This window comes from Terrapene carolina, unplaced genomic scaffold (genome assembly GCF_002925995.2).
Source record: "Terrapene carolina triunguis isolate 2854851 unplaced genomic scaffold, T_m_triunguis-2.0 Scaffold786, whole genome shotgun sequence".
NCBI lineage: Eukaryota > Metazoa > Chordata > Testudines > Emydidae > Terrapene > Terrapene triunguis.
Genome location: NW_020665137.1, coordinates 175,224 through 188,677, shown reverse-complemented (window position 1 = coordinate 188,677; position 13,454 = coordinate 175,224). Strand labels below are relative to the sequence as shown.

General features: G+C 51.3%; 1 non-coding gene across 1 annotated transcript; it reads left to right on the top strand.

Moving 5' to 3' along the window:
- The first annotated feature begins 10,709 nt into the window (after positions 1–10,709).
- On the top strand, positions 10,710–10,781 carry TRNAE-UUC. The gene has a single exon. It is a non-coding gene; the product is annotated as a tRNA-Glu (tRNA).
- Positions 10,782–13,454: the final 2,673 nt, after the last annotated feature.

Below are 13,454 nucleotides of genomic sequence, written 5' to 3'. Positions count from 1 at the left end.
GGTGCAGGTGCCACGTCTCCTCTGTCTGACCATTGCATTGCAGGAGAGAAGGTTTCACTGGAATCGAATGCCCTGGCTCAGACCAGAGACACAGGGAGGTTTTGCTGTTCATGGATCTGTGCAAAGGAAATTGTCTCTGTGTGAAATTGAGGCGGGAAATGAAACATCCACTTGGTGGCCAAATGCCCTAAGGAATGTGGGTGAAGGACTCAGGCTGAGAAATGATTTAACAGGAGTGTGTATCAATTTATTGCCCTGATTAAAAACTATGGCTAAAAGGCAGCCATGTTGTTAGTACTTGTACCTGTGTAGGGACACCCCAGTGGGTGTCAAATCCATTGCCTTCACCAGGGGAGTCGATTATTTTTATCAAGATCCAAATTTCTTGGTCAAGGAATAGTCAAGGTCTAGACTCCAGAGAAAATAATACACTGATGATAATGAGAAGTATATAAAAAGATTTTGCAGCCACGATGGGCATAACTATGATGTGTCGTGTTTCACTCTTTATATCTAGCACCACCGCCTTTCCCTTTGGCCTTGTAGTTGACCAAGAGCAAAACTAAACATCTCCTCAGATACCAGGGAGTGTTTGTGTTCATTCCTGCGAGCTACACAGGGGTTTGATGTTGCTTTCAATCCTCTGGCTCTGCTGGGATAAGGAACAACTCAGGTTGTCACTGAACTGAAGGAGGAAGATCATTTTTTGACAGGGAGAGGGACACCTCATAGAATATCAGGGTTAGAAGGGACCTCAGGAAGTCACCTAGTCCAACCCCCAGACAGATTTTTAACCTCGGCTCCCTAAATGGCCCCCTCAAGGATTGAACTGGGTTTAGCAGGCCAATGCTCAAACCACTGAGCTATCCCTCCTTTCTCTTAAAGGTGGTTGTCTGGCTGGCAGCCCTGGTTCCCAGGTCTCTCTTGAGAGAAGAAAGTTTCTATGCAAAATACCAAAACTTTTAAGGGAGAGGAGGGAAAGGCGATGGGCACAGGATGGGGCCAGCATGAACCACAACATGGTTCTTTTATGTGGGATGACTCTGAACGTTGACTGATCTCCACTCCCTTGTATTTGAAGAGAAGTTTAGTTTTGCACTCGGGAAACTACAAGGCTGAAGAAATTTTATGGATGGTGACACTAGAATTCAAAGGTTATTTGGTGTTGTAAAAAACGTTAAAAGCTTCAACTTGAGCTGCCTGTTATTAACGGCTGGTTTCCCCAAGTCAGAAATGCCCTGGGTTCCCTCATGCCTTGGTGGGAACTAAAGGGAATCGTCCCATGCTGCCCTTAACTCCAGGATGATTTTTCCGGGCAGGGGGGTGGAATTGATTGGTTTGCTGTTGAGAAGGGAGCCAGGCCAGTTCTGGGGGAACGAGACCTCCCAGCATCTTCCCAGCCCAACCCAGGCTGCTGCCCTGCCCCAGCCTCTGTCCCCTGGGGGCCCTGCAGGTTTGACTCTAGAGCGTGGAGGGGGCAGCAGCTGAGGCGAGAGGACAGACTGGGCTGGGCAGATGCTAGGAGCAGACACTAGAGGCCTGTACTGGCTCCCTCCTCAGCACCAGAGAATCAGTCCCCGTCCCCACCCCCGCGACAGCAGCCTGGGACTAAGGGCAGCGCCCACTGGGGGTTTCTCTTTTGCTCCCACTGGGGTGAGCAGGGATCTGGGGGGTTTTCTAGCAGAGCCGTTGGAACTGAACTGGGGAACCAGGTTTAATAACAGGCAGCTCAAGTTCAGATGAATTTTGTTACAATTTTCTTTATAATATAAAAGAATTCAGAAGTAACTGGGCAGCAATTATTGGAACTCTTTTCTCCTGGTCTTCCCTGCCGCAGAAAGAAATGGCGTTTTGGCTTTTCATGATACAGGAGTCAGGGTCCTTCACTGTCCAGAATCAGGGCTTGTCTACACTTACCGGAGGGTCCGGCGGCAGGCAATCGGTTTTCTGGGATCGACTTATCGCGTCTAGTGAAGACGCGATAAAATCGATCCCTGATCGCTCTGCCGTCGACTCCGGAAATCCACCGCGGCAAGAGGCGGCAGCGGAGTCGACGGCAGCGCGGCAGTGGTCGACTTTCCCCCGTCCTCACAGCCAGGTAAGTCGACCTATAATACGCAACTTCAGCTACGGTATTCATGTAGCTGAAGTTGCGTATCTTAGGTCGGACCCCCGCTGTAGTGTAGACCTAGCCTCAATGTGCACAGAAGCAGCCTGTTGTGTTTAATTTCTTAGCTTCTGGCGCCATCATGTGGCCATTTCCTTCCCCTCCTTTCTGTGCAAAGCGCAGAGCCCAATTCCTCCAGGGAGAGGAGGACATCTTCCTTCTTTCCTTCCTGAACAGCCCCCTTCCTTGGAGAGCCCTTTGCTGGGATCTGGATGAGGAACAGCCGTTTTGAGAATTAACTTAACATCATATTTCATGTTGATACATAGATTTTACAGGCAGACTAGATCAGTATGCGCATCCGGTCTGATCCGATTTGTAACAGAATCCAGAGAATTTGCCCAGTGACTCCTACATCGCCCCCAACATCTTCTGGTTGAACGAGGACAGTTCATTCAGAAAGTCACCATGTTTGGATGTAAAGGTGTGAAATGATGGGGAAATTGGCCCTTCTTCCTAGTTTAAATTCTGTAATGTCTTCATTGGACAATAATACTCAGCTCTTCACTGGCCATGAATGAAAACCAGGTATACCATATGAGAGACAATAATTGTACTGGAGAACCACAAATGTTCAAACTATAAAAACATGACCTCTGTATTATAGGCCACACTCACTGCTGGGGAGCTACACAGGGATAGGGCTGATGCTCAGAGGAGCTCTGCGTTTCTAGTTGAAATGGAATTATTTGGGCATTAATTTTATTGGGATGAAGGGGTTCTAGTTACCTATGCCCTGTCCCTTTCAGGGATTGGCGCAATGCTGGAGAGACTGAAGGGCATGGAGCTGGGGAGCAGTGTGTGCTCCAAGGAGAGTTGTTGTGCTCTGGTGACACAGAGCGGGTGTGGGGATTTTGTAAACTGTGGTGTTTGTACAGAGATAAAGGTTACTAACGCCCACATTGAAAGCTGTTCCTGCTCTGGGTTGTATAGGGTATTCTTTATTCAGCATATAGGTCAGTGGGTGATTATTTGCTTATAGTGTAATGAGTTCTTAGTTCAAATCCAAGTGATCCCCTTTAAAAACTTTTTCGAATGAAAATCAATTTCCAGACCCATCTCCAGTATGTTCAGGAGTTCGCTGAATGGGGATGCTTGAAATGAATTTAAACACTCAGCATTTTCCAATGCAACTGTATAAAAACCTAGCAGAGCTGTCCAGCAGCTGAAATCAGTTCCAGTCCTCCGCGTCTGTAAGAGGGACACTCTGTATCTGAGGCATGTGGGACACCTCTGTGGTGGTGATAGGGGAAAAAATGCTGGATTCAATGAAAGATGAGACCATAGGAGGGGAAGGTGAACGGCAGCGCCACACAGGGTCATAACACTCAGACACGGGGCTTCACTGTCACTACCCCTGTGTTTTCCATCATTTCTATCCTAAGAAACACACCCTCCCCCTCCCCCACACACTGTCACACAGAACCTTCTCCCCTTGAGCCCAATCCAACCCTACCCCTACCCCTCTCCCTCTCCCACACGCACTCCATGGGCTACAGCCTCTCGGTGACTCACCCAGATGGGGGCTTGTCTCTGCATCTCCCCAACAGGGGAGCAGAGAGCTGAAAGGGCCACAGGAGACCAATAGATTTCCCTTCTCTTCTCTTCTCAAGTGTCTCGTTAATATCACCCACAAGACGTTCCAGCACGGGTTGGGCTCAAAGCACCAACCTTCCCCTCAGCAGCTGAAGGGGGGACCCAGCTCTATCACACAGAAGGAGGCTCCCCACCTCTGCTGCTGCCATCCTGCAGCCTTTAATATGGATTTGTTTTAGCTAATTCACACCCCACCCCCCAATCCATCCATGAAACAAGGAGACAAGTCTATAACTGCAGGCTCCAGTGGTACAGTGGGTTAGCGTGCAATACTGCATGGAGTGATGCTGACATTGGGAGTTCAAACCCCACCTGGAGCACTAGTTTTCTTTAAGCAAATGGCTTTTGCCAATCATTTTGCCCTGTGGAAAATACAATTCCAGCTCAGTAGACGCTGAGGTCCCCTTCCTTTTCAGAGAGCAGGGCAGAGTCCACAGATCTACCAGGAGTTGGTGCCTCTGGCTGTATTGACTTGGCTCCTTTCACACTCTATAGAGAGGAGCAGCTGCCAGGGATATGGCTGATCTATGGGGCATGGGGCACTAGGTGAGTGGCAGAGGCTTCAGCTGCTGAGAGTTTGCCTGACACCTCAGGGACACACTGGGAGGTGGTGTCCCAGGCATCTCTATGAAAGGAGCAGAACAGGATTTACTTGGGGTGGGGAGAGAATTGAAATTGTCTCAGGGGGTTGTAGAGAGATATTGCCCAGGTTAGAGACTGGCTAAAACACCAGCCACACTGTGAGCAGGATTTGAACATGCACAGGAGAACCCTATTGGATTTCAACTCCAACACCTTAACCACGCAGCCATCACAGCTGTGAGCAAAACAATGCTTCAATGCCACAGAAACTGGTGAATAATCACAATGCCCAGGCATGAAGTCATCTGAAATCCAGAATTCACACAGCAAACCTGGCTCCCAAAGCACAGGGGGGATTTGGGGTTTGTTCTCTTTGCTTAGCCATGTGCAGTTGCACAGAGAGCGCTTTGAAAAGTCTCCCCTCCCACAGAGCGGGAATGGGGAATGATTTTGAACTGGAAGCTTGATGTGAATGAGGATGTCTGGACCACAGGGCCAGGGAATGACCTTTGCTAGAGAAACCAGTGACACACGGAACCAGGCTAAGGAAAATGTTTCCTGGAGTCAATAACTGGAATAGCAGCAATATTATGCAGCAAAATGTCTCCCAACAGGAGTTAGCACATTGGTGGTTCGGTAGCAGAAGTCACAGACACAGCGGGGGAGATCTAGCTTTGGTTTCTGGCCAACAGAGGGATGAGTTTTATTGTCTCCAAATTTCAGTAGAAAAATTGAGACCCAAACTGTGTAGTTTCTTTGGTTTTCATTTAGTTTGTTTTGTTTTTCTCATTTGAAATGTCCCTGATAATTTTGCTGGGGAAACTGACAAGGCCAAGGAAGAGTTAGAACAATTACAAATCTACATGGGAGTGTAGGGGTCTCAGTGCCGGGGAAGGGGTGGAGATTTTCATGGAGGGGAGTTGAGGAGATAAATGAGAGGCTTTTGCTCCAGCAGAGGGAGAGGTTTGGCAGTTTCATTTTTACCAAGTGAACCCCCTGTCCCCCTCATATTGTTCCTCTGCTGCCCCAGCTCAACCCCCCCTGTCACCTCCAGCATGTGACCTACAGCTTCCTGCTGACAAAGCCCTTAAATATCAGAGACAAACTCCCCTAGTCTGCCCCTTCTCCCAGCTGAGCCCTTCCCCTACAGAGCCCAGGACAACCCCAACCGAGCCATGCCGGGGGCTCGGGCTTAATCTTCAAGGCTGAGTACAAAACCTTCAGCCGGGCACGTTTCGCTCCCTTCCTGCCTCCGCCCAAGCAGCAAGGGAGAAACGGATAAGACATGCCGGCTAGAAGATGCCTCTCTTCCACTTCCCTGTAGGCTGCTGTGACATTATTAATATGAACTGGGACCGTAGAGATCATTGTTGCCACCACTCTTGGAGTCTTGGAGTCATCGTGGATAGTTCTCTGAAGACGTCCACACAGTGTGCAGCGGCAGTCAGAAAAGCAAACAGGATGTTAGGGATCATTCAAAAAGGGATAGAGAATAAGACGGAGAATACCTTATTGCCCTTATATAAATCCATAGGACGCCCACACCTTGAATACTGCGTACAGATGTGGTCTCCTCATCTCAAAAAAGATATATTGGCGTTAGAAAAGGTTCAGAGAAGGGCAACTAAAATGATTAGGGGTTTGGAACGGGTCCCATATGAGGAGAGATTAAAGAGGCTAGGTCTTTTCAGCTTGGAAAAGAGGGGGATATGATAGAGTTATATAAAATCATGAGTGGTGTGGAGAAAGTGAATAAGGAAAAGTTATTTACTTGTTCCCCTAATATAAGAACTCCCTAGAATTCCACCAAATGAAATTAATGGGCAGAAGATTTAAAACAAATAAAAGGAAGTTCTTCTTCACACAGTGCACAGTCAACCTCTTGGCCTGAGGAGGTTGTGAAGGTTAGGACTATAACAGGGTTTAAAAGAGAACTAGTGAAATTCATGGAGGTTAAGTCCATTAATGGCTATTAGCCAGGATGGGTAAGGAATAGTGTCCCTAGCCTCTGTTTGTCAGAGGGTGGAGATGGATGGCAGGAGAGAGATCACTTGATCATCACCTGTTAGGTTCACTCCCTCTGGGGCACCTGGCATTGGCCACTGTCGGCAGACAGGACACTGGGTTGGATGGACCTTTGGTCTGACTCAGTCTGGCTATTCTTATGTTCTTGCCCTGACGCTGAAAACACTTCAAGGATATGCATGTACTGTTACCTGTAGTCATGAGTTCTGGCAGCCACAGGGCCACTCACACCAATTAACAAATACACAGAATTAAGTTTCAACCAATTATTTATTACTGAAATTTTTCCTACTGGGGGCCAGGGTACTGCCATAGGGATGCGGTACTGGAAGAAACGGGGGTTGGGGGGGTATTCTGGGCACAGAGTGCATCAGCCCTGGAGCAGCAGTGACACCCTGTGGCCAGTCGGGGTAAGGGACAGAGTGCATCCACCCTGGAGCAGCAGTGACACCTGGTGGCCAGTCGGGGTAATACACAAAGTGTGTTTCCCAGAGAGGAGTCTGTGGCCAGCAGGGGCAGCGCCAGCCTCTTCCCAGTGGGGGTGGGGGCTGAGGTGGAGTAGACAGAAGATTGTGGCTGCTGCGCCCCCCTCTCACCATGAGTCCCTGACACTCTTTGTGGCCCCACCCCCTGCAGCTCCTCAGTGAAGTGTCAGCCCCGCCTCCTCCCTCTGAGGCCCCACCCCCTGCCCAGGTCAGAGGCCAGAAGCCAGAGCCAGGAGGGGCGGCTGCTCCGCTAGCAGGTACCATGATGCAGGCAGCCACAGCGCTGCCCCATCTTATTCGCCTGCTGCTTGGCCTGTGACTGCTCCTCAGCTCCCAGCTGCCACCCTTCAACTGCTCGCAGCCCGTAAGAGCTGCCTGGGTGGGGGGCCGGGCCCCGGTGCGAGCAGGGTCCCCAGGCAACAGCAACCACAGGCAACTGACATCTCCTTGAGAGGGCACAAAGGGCCCCCCCAAGCTTGCCAGGCCCCAGTTAGATGCAGAGGCCTTTCCTCAGGGACTCCCAAGGCTAACGTAACCAATTCTCTCCACAGACAAGAGTCTTTGCAGCCCTCTCTCAATACTTAACATAAGCAAATTTCTGCAGATCACTGTCTGGTTTCCATCCCCAGGGATGGGCTCAGGGTGGCCACTCCTTCTTTTGGTCTCTGCCCCAGGCTGGCCAGTCTCTCAGCTACCCAATGTCATTAGGAACTGAAAAGAGAAACTGAGAACACTTGTAGCTAGGCCGGAACTGGTGCATGGAAGACCGACAGACAGACACGTGTCACCCAGCTGCTGCTCACTGGATCCTCCTTCTCTATTCCCCTCCAGCCTCCCCAGGGCCTAAAATGCTCATCACTTGTAGGGTACTGACAGCCCCCCAGGTCTCTCCACTCCCTCAGCCTGCCACACCCATGCCTGCACAGAGAGCTCTGGTCCTCTAAAGAAAGGGAAGATTGTTCTCCAGTTTCATACTCAATGGGGTGCCCAGTCACTCAGGATCTCCAGGCTAGCAGTATGACTGACAGGAACACAGCTCAGCTATATTTGTTCACAAGACGTGTCTGCCTTAGAACAAACCCAAACCCTTGTGGAAATAGCCACAACTACTCGTTCCAAACACACCCACCCCCCGCCCCTCCCGTTAGAAGAGCAGAAAAGCTCCACCACAGAACATGAATGAAGATAATGTGACCCACATGTCAGGCGCTAGAGGGAGGATGTTGCGCTGTCAGGGTGTGAGGCTGCCATGTCATCCCACAGGCCCTGCCGTGCTGAACGTTGCTCACTCACCCTCACCTTTGTGATCCTTTAAGCTCCTGGTCTCCAGGCTCCTGTGGAGTCAGTTTCAGATTCCACGTCCTCCCCCGAGGTCTCTCCGAGATGGCTGAGCATATCGTCTTCTCCAGCACCCGACTAGCCCTCAGTCCTGAGAACGCTGCTTCCAGCTCGCTGTGTGCACAGGGCAGGGGCATCCGGCTCACACCACAGCTTTGACAGGCTCTCACGGCTCTCAGGCCAGCCCTTCCCTCCTGCAGGCTGGAAGCATGGGGAGGGGACGGGGGATGGAGGAAGTCTTTAACCAGCAACCCGAACCCATTGCTTACCTGGGCCTGCAGCAGAGCCACGGTGACATGAGAGGTATGCATGGAAACAGCAGAGCCTCCCTTTTAAAACTGATGGGGCCAAGACCCCCCACATTGCTGTGCTCCTGGGCCCCCCCAAGCATTGCCCCGCCTGCTGGCCAGTTAGCATAATGCATAGAGTGTGTTTCCCGTAGAAGAGCAGTGACACCCAGTGGCCAGCAGGGGCAGTGCCAGCCTCTTCCTACTGGGCGGGCTCAGGTGGGCTAGAGGAACATTGTCTCAATAACCCTGGTCCCTGCTCCTCAGTTTAGTGCCAGCCGCGCCTCCTTCCTCCCACTCACTGTCCAGGTCGGAGGCCGGAAGCTGGAGCCGGGCAGTGCGGGGCGGCTGCTGCACTGGCTGGTGCTCACACCACTTTCCCCCAAGCACCCTCACTGCCAGGAACCCACATGATTCTCCTCCACCCCTCCCCATCCTCCCATATTGCAAGCTCCCAAGCCCTGGGGAAGCGGTAGGGCTCCAGCGGCTATTTAAAGGGCTGGGGCGGTAGAGGCAGCGGGAGCCCCAGACTTTTAAAATAGCCCCCAGAGCCCCGCAGCCCTACCCCAGGGCTCCAGCAGTGGGGCTCTGGTGCAATTTAAAGGGCCTGGGGCTCCAGCCCCTGCTGGGAGCCCCAGGCCCTTTAAATTGCCTCCTGGGGAAGCCAGGCCACCCCCGTATGGCACACCGGCTCTTGCTGGTACGCTGTACCGGGGCTTGGGCGCAGGGCCCTCTTAGGTGCGGGGCCCATGCCGGCCCTGAATGCTTGATCTCTTTATTACAGTGTGGACCTGACCCCTCCTGCCAGGGCTAAGTCCACAAACATTTTTCAGCCTCCCCAGTAATAAAGTCTCTGAACAAAATGCTAGAAAGGAGCAGAACCAAAAGGGCTGGGCAGGCTCCATAGGGGACACTGGCTCCTCCTTCCCCTCCGGTGCCCCTGCCATGCCCTGTTGCTGGCACAGAACGGCCACCCCATCTCCACCCCAGAGGGAGCTATGTCTCAGGGCTCCCTCAAACAGCATCCACTAACCCCGATCCCTTTTGGGGAATGACTCAGGACAATTTCCCACCCAAACAAGGACAAATTGCTGCAGATTAAATGGGGGGGGGGTAAGCCCCCCAAATATGAGGATAATTTAAATTGACATTTGAGAATTATGGAGAAAACCGGGAAAAATAAGAGACTAGAGAGTCAATAATTTTAGGAAAAACGAGGGAATCTCCTTGGGTTTTCTAGTCCTATGTGGTGAGGGGACAGAAAAGGGGAAGAAGTAGAGAGAATTGTTATCAGTATTTGAGAGGAAAGTGGCACAAAAAGGGAAAGGATGCAAGTAGCTCTGCTCATCCCCTGACACACACACACCCCCACACTTCTCCTCCTGGAATTTCCTGGCTGCACAGAGACCGTTCAACCCCCCACCTGTCCCACTAACCTTCCCCCGCCTGCAACTCCGGCTTTTCCCTTCCCTACCCACCACCACCAGCCACACAAAGGGGAATCCCCGGGCCCCATTCTCTGTCCCCACCTGAATCCCAGCTGTGCCTGGGGCAGCTCCGCTATAGCTCAGGCAGCTCCAACGCTGCTGGTAGCACATGTACAACCATGGAGCAGCTGCTCAGCCCGGGCGCTCGGATCACAATGGAGGCAGCAGCAGCGCCTGGTCTGTGCCCCATGTTGGGTCTCTGGGCTTTGTTCTCCTGCCTCCTTCTTCCCAGCACCCACCGCTCCCAGCTGCTCCCTTCCTGTGTCTGCAAATACCACCCCATGGCAGGCTGCAGCGCTCGCTGGGGCTGTCTCCAGTGCCTGAAGTTGCCTCCATCTCTGCTTCACCTGGGGGGGAGGGACAAAGAGAGGAGATGGTCCCAGGGTGTGAAAGCAAAATTAGGGGGCAGGGAAAGAAGGACTGTTTGGAAAGGTGGGGGGTTTTGCGAGGGGGGTGATCCAGGTGGATTCAGAAGAAGTTGGGCAGGAGAGGCTCAGGGAAATTGAGGGGAACCAGTGTTGGCCAGGGTTTGTACAGCACCTTGCACAATATGGGGTTCCGATCTCAGTCATGGTCTGTGCAGCACCTGGGAGCCCTGATGTCTGTTTCCTGATCACAGGCACTGGGAATGGATAGAGGGAAAACCTCAGCACCTGAAGGGTTAATGCAGCACTGTGTGCTGTCTCCGCTGGGTGGCGCTGCTGCTCTTATGAGGGGTTGTAAACAACCCTAGTAATTCCAGTCCCATGTGGCCTAGTGGTTAGGATTCCTGGTTTTCACCCAGGTGGCCGGGGTTCAATTCCTGGTGTGGGAATAGTGCAGAGCTTTTGCTCAGAGGGGAGGAAAGGAATGGGGAGGGATCCTGGAAGCAGGGGATTTGGACAGTGTTGGGAGGGGATCCCAGAAGTGGGAGTGGGGGGAAGAGGTGTGAGGGGAGATCAGGGAAGGATCACAGCAGTGTGGGAAGTGGGCAGCATGGAGAGCCCAGGCCTGGCATGGGGACTGGGAAGAGTGATTCTGCCCTTCTAAACTCACCAACGGCAGATTAGGTAGGCTTGGAAGAATTATGTATTTGTTGGTACATGTCAATTTCTGTGTAAACACACAACCCAATGGCAAAATATTTCCATCGATAATAATCAAAATTGACAGATGGGCAAAATAAGAAACATGCTGCTTGAGAACGTATCCTATTCTAATCCTATAGGGTTCCCTTATGCCTTAGGTGCCAACATGTGGACATTTAATTTCCCTCCTCATTTTCATACAGAGACACAATTTCCTTTGCATGGATCCATGAACAGCAAAATCTTCCTGTGTCTCTTGTCTGAGCCAGGGCATTTAATTCCATTGAAACCTTCTCTCCTGCAATGGCAATGGTTAGACAGGGGGGACATGGCCACTTTTCCCTGGTAGTGAGATATTCGCTCTCTTCTTTCTTCATGCTGCTGTTGTTATTCCATGAATCATAAAGGATGGAATAAAAAGCTGACTTTACTCCAAGGTGAGGAAAGAAAGGAGCCACCAACTCCCCAAAAGAATCTCAGTGACCCAGAGAAAACCTGCTCCCTGCTATTGGAATCACTGATGTGTTGGGGATATGATGGGAAAGGGACTGTCTGAATTATCAAGGCAGGGAATGAACAATCCATAGCAACGTCATTAACCAGAAACACACGCCAATCATACTGCAGCCAGTAGGGAAATGGGCAGCAATTCTTGCTGTTCAGCCATGGACACACTTACAGAACTGTACAGCAGTGAGTGTGGTGTCTTACCATCCAAGGTAATGGAGACAGTCTGGTCTTACTCTGAGGCAAGTCTACATTCAAAATGCTGCAGTGGCGCAGCTGCACCGATGCTGCTGCCGTGCTGCAGCGCGTTAATGAAGATGCTCTAAGCGGATGGGAGACAGCTGTCCCATCCGTGTAGTTCATCCACCTCCCTGAGAGATGATAGCTATGTCAGTGGGAGAAGCTATGTCGGTGGGTATGCAAGTGATGGTGTTTACCTGCATAGATAAAGTTTAATCAAACCTCATTTTTAAAACCACCTATAGTCTGGGAATGGAAAAGGAGCTTGTTGAAGCAGGGTCTGTCCTTCAAAGTCCTTAAGATCACGGACTCTAGCACAGCATTGTTATGGGGGTATAGGTCAGTGGTAGAGTGTTTGACTGCAGATCAAATCATCCAAGTACCCCTTTAGAAGCCTTTTTTTAAATGAAAACATATTCATATCCATTTCGATTATGTTCAGGAGTTCCACTGAATGGGGAGCTTGAAATGAATTTGAACACTCAACATTTTCCTGTGCAAATGAATAAAAACCCAGCTAACCTCTCCAGCAGCTAAAATCAGTTCCAGTCTTCTAAGGGTATGTCTACACTATGAGAGTAGTTCGATTTTACTTAAATCAAAGTAGTGGAACCGATATTACAAAGTCGAACGTGTGTATCCACACTACGAACAGTAATTCGACTTTGTGAGTCCACACTAACGGGGCAAGCGTCGACATTGGAAATGGTGCACTGTGGCCAGCTATCCCACAGTTCCCGCAGTCCCCGCTGCCCATTGGAATTCTGGGTCGAACCCCCAATGCCTGCTGGGGAAAAAAATGTGTCGAGGGTGGTTTTGGTTAACTGTCGTCATTCAACCGTCACTCCCGCCCTCCCTCCCTGAAAGCGCCAGCGGGCAATCAGTTCGCGCACTTTTCTGGTGAGTGACAGCGCGGACGCCACAGCACTGCGAGCATGGAGCCCGCTGCGACCATCGCTGCAGTTATGGCCGTTGTCAACACCTCGCACCTTATCATCCACCTTTTTCAGAAGCAGATGCTGAGAAATCGGGCGAGAAGTCTACGGCAGCGCGGTGAGGACATTAAGTCTGAGAGGGGCACAGACCTCTCACAAAGCACAGGACCCCGTGCCGTGGACATCATGGTGGCAATGGGTCATGTTGATGCTGTGGAACGGCGATTCTGGGCCCAGGAAACAAGCATGGACTGGTGGGACCGCATAGTGCTGCAGGTCTGGGATGAATCCCAGTGGCTGCGAAACTTTCGCATGCGTAAGGGAACTTTCCTGGAACTTTGTGAGTTGCTGTCCCCTGCCCTGAAGCGCAAGGACACCCGGATGCGAGCAGCCCTGACTGTCCAGAAGCGAGTGGCCATAGCCCTCTGGAAGCTTGCAACGCCAGACAGCTACCAGTCAGTCGCGAACCCACTTTGGCGTGGGCAAATCTACCGTGGGGGTTGCTGTGATGCAAGTAGCCAACGCAATCGTTGAGCTACTGCTCTCAAAGGTAGTGACCCTGGGAAACGTGCAGGTCATCATAGATGGCTTCGCCGCGATGGGATTCCCAAACTGCGGTGGGGCTATAGATGGAACTCAAATCCCTATCCTGGTACCGGACCACCAAGCCAGCCAGTATATTAACAGAAAGGGCTAATTTTCAATGGTGCTGCAAGCACTGGTGGACCATAGCGGACG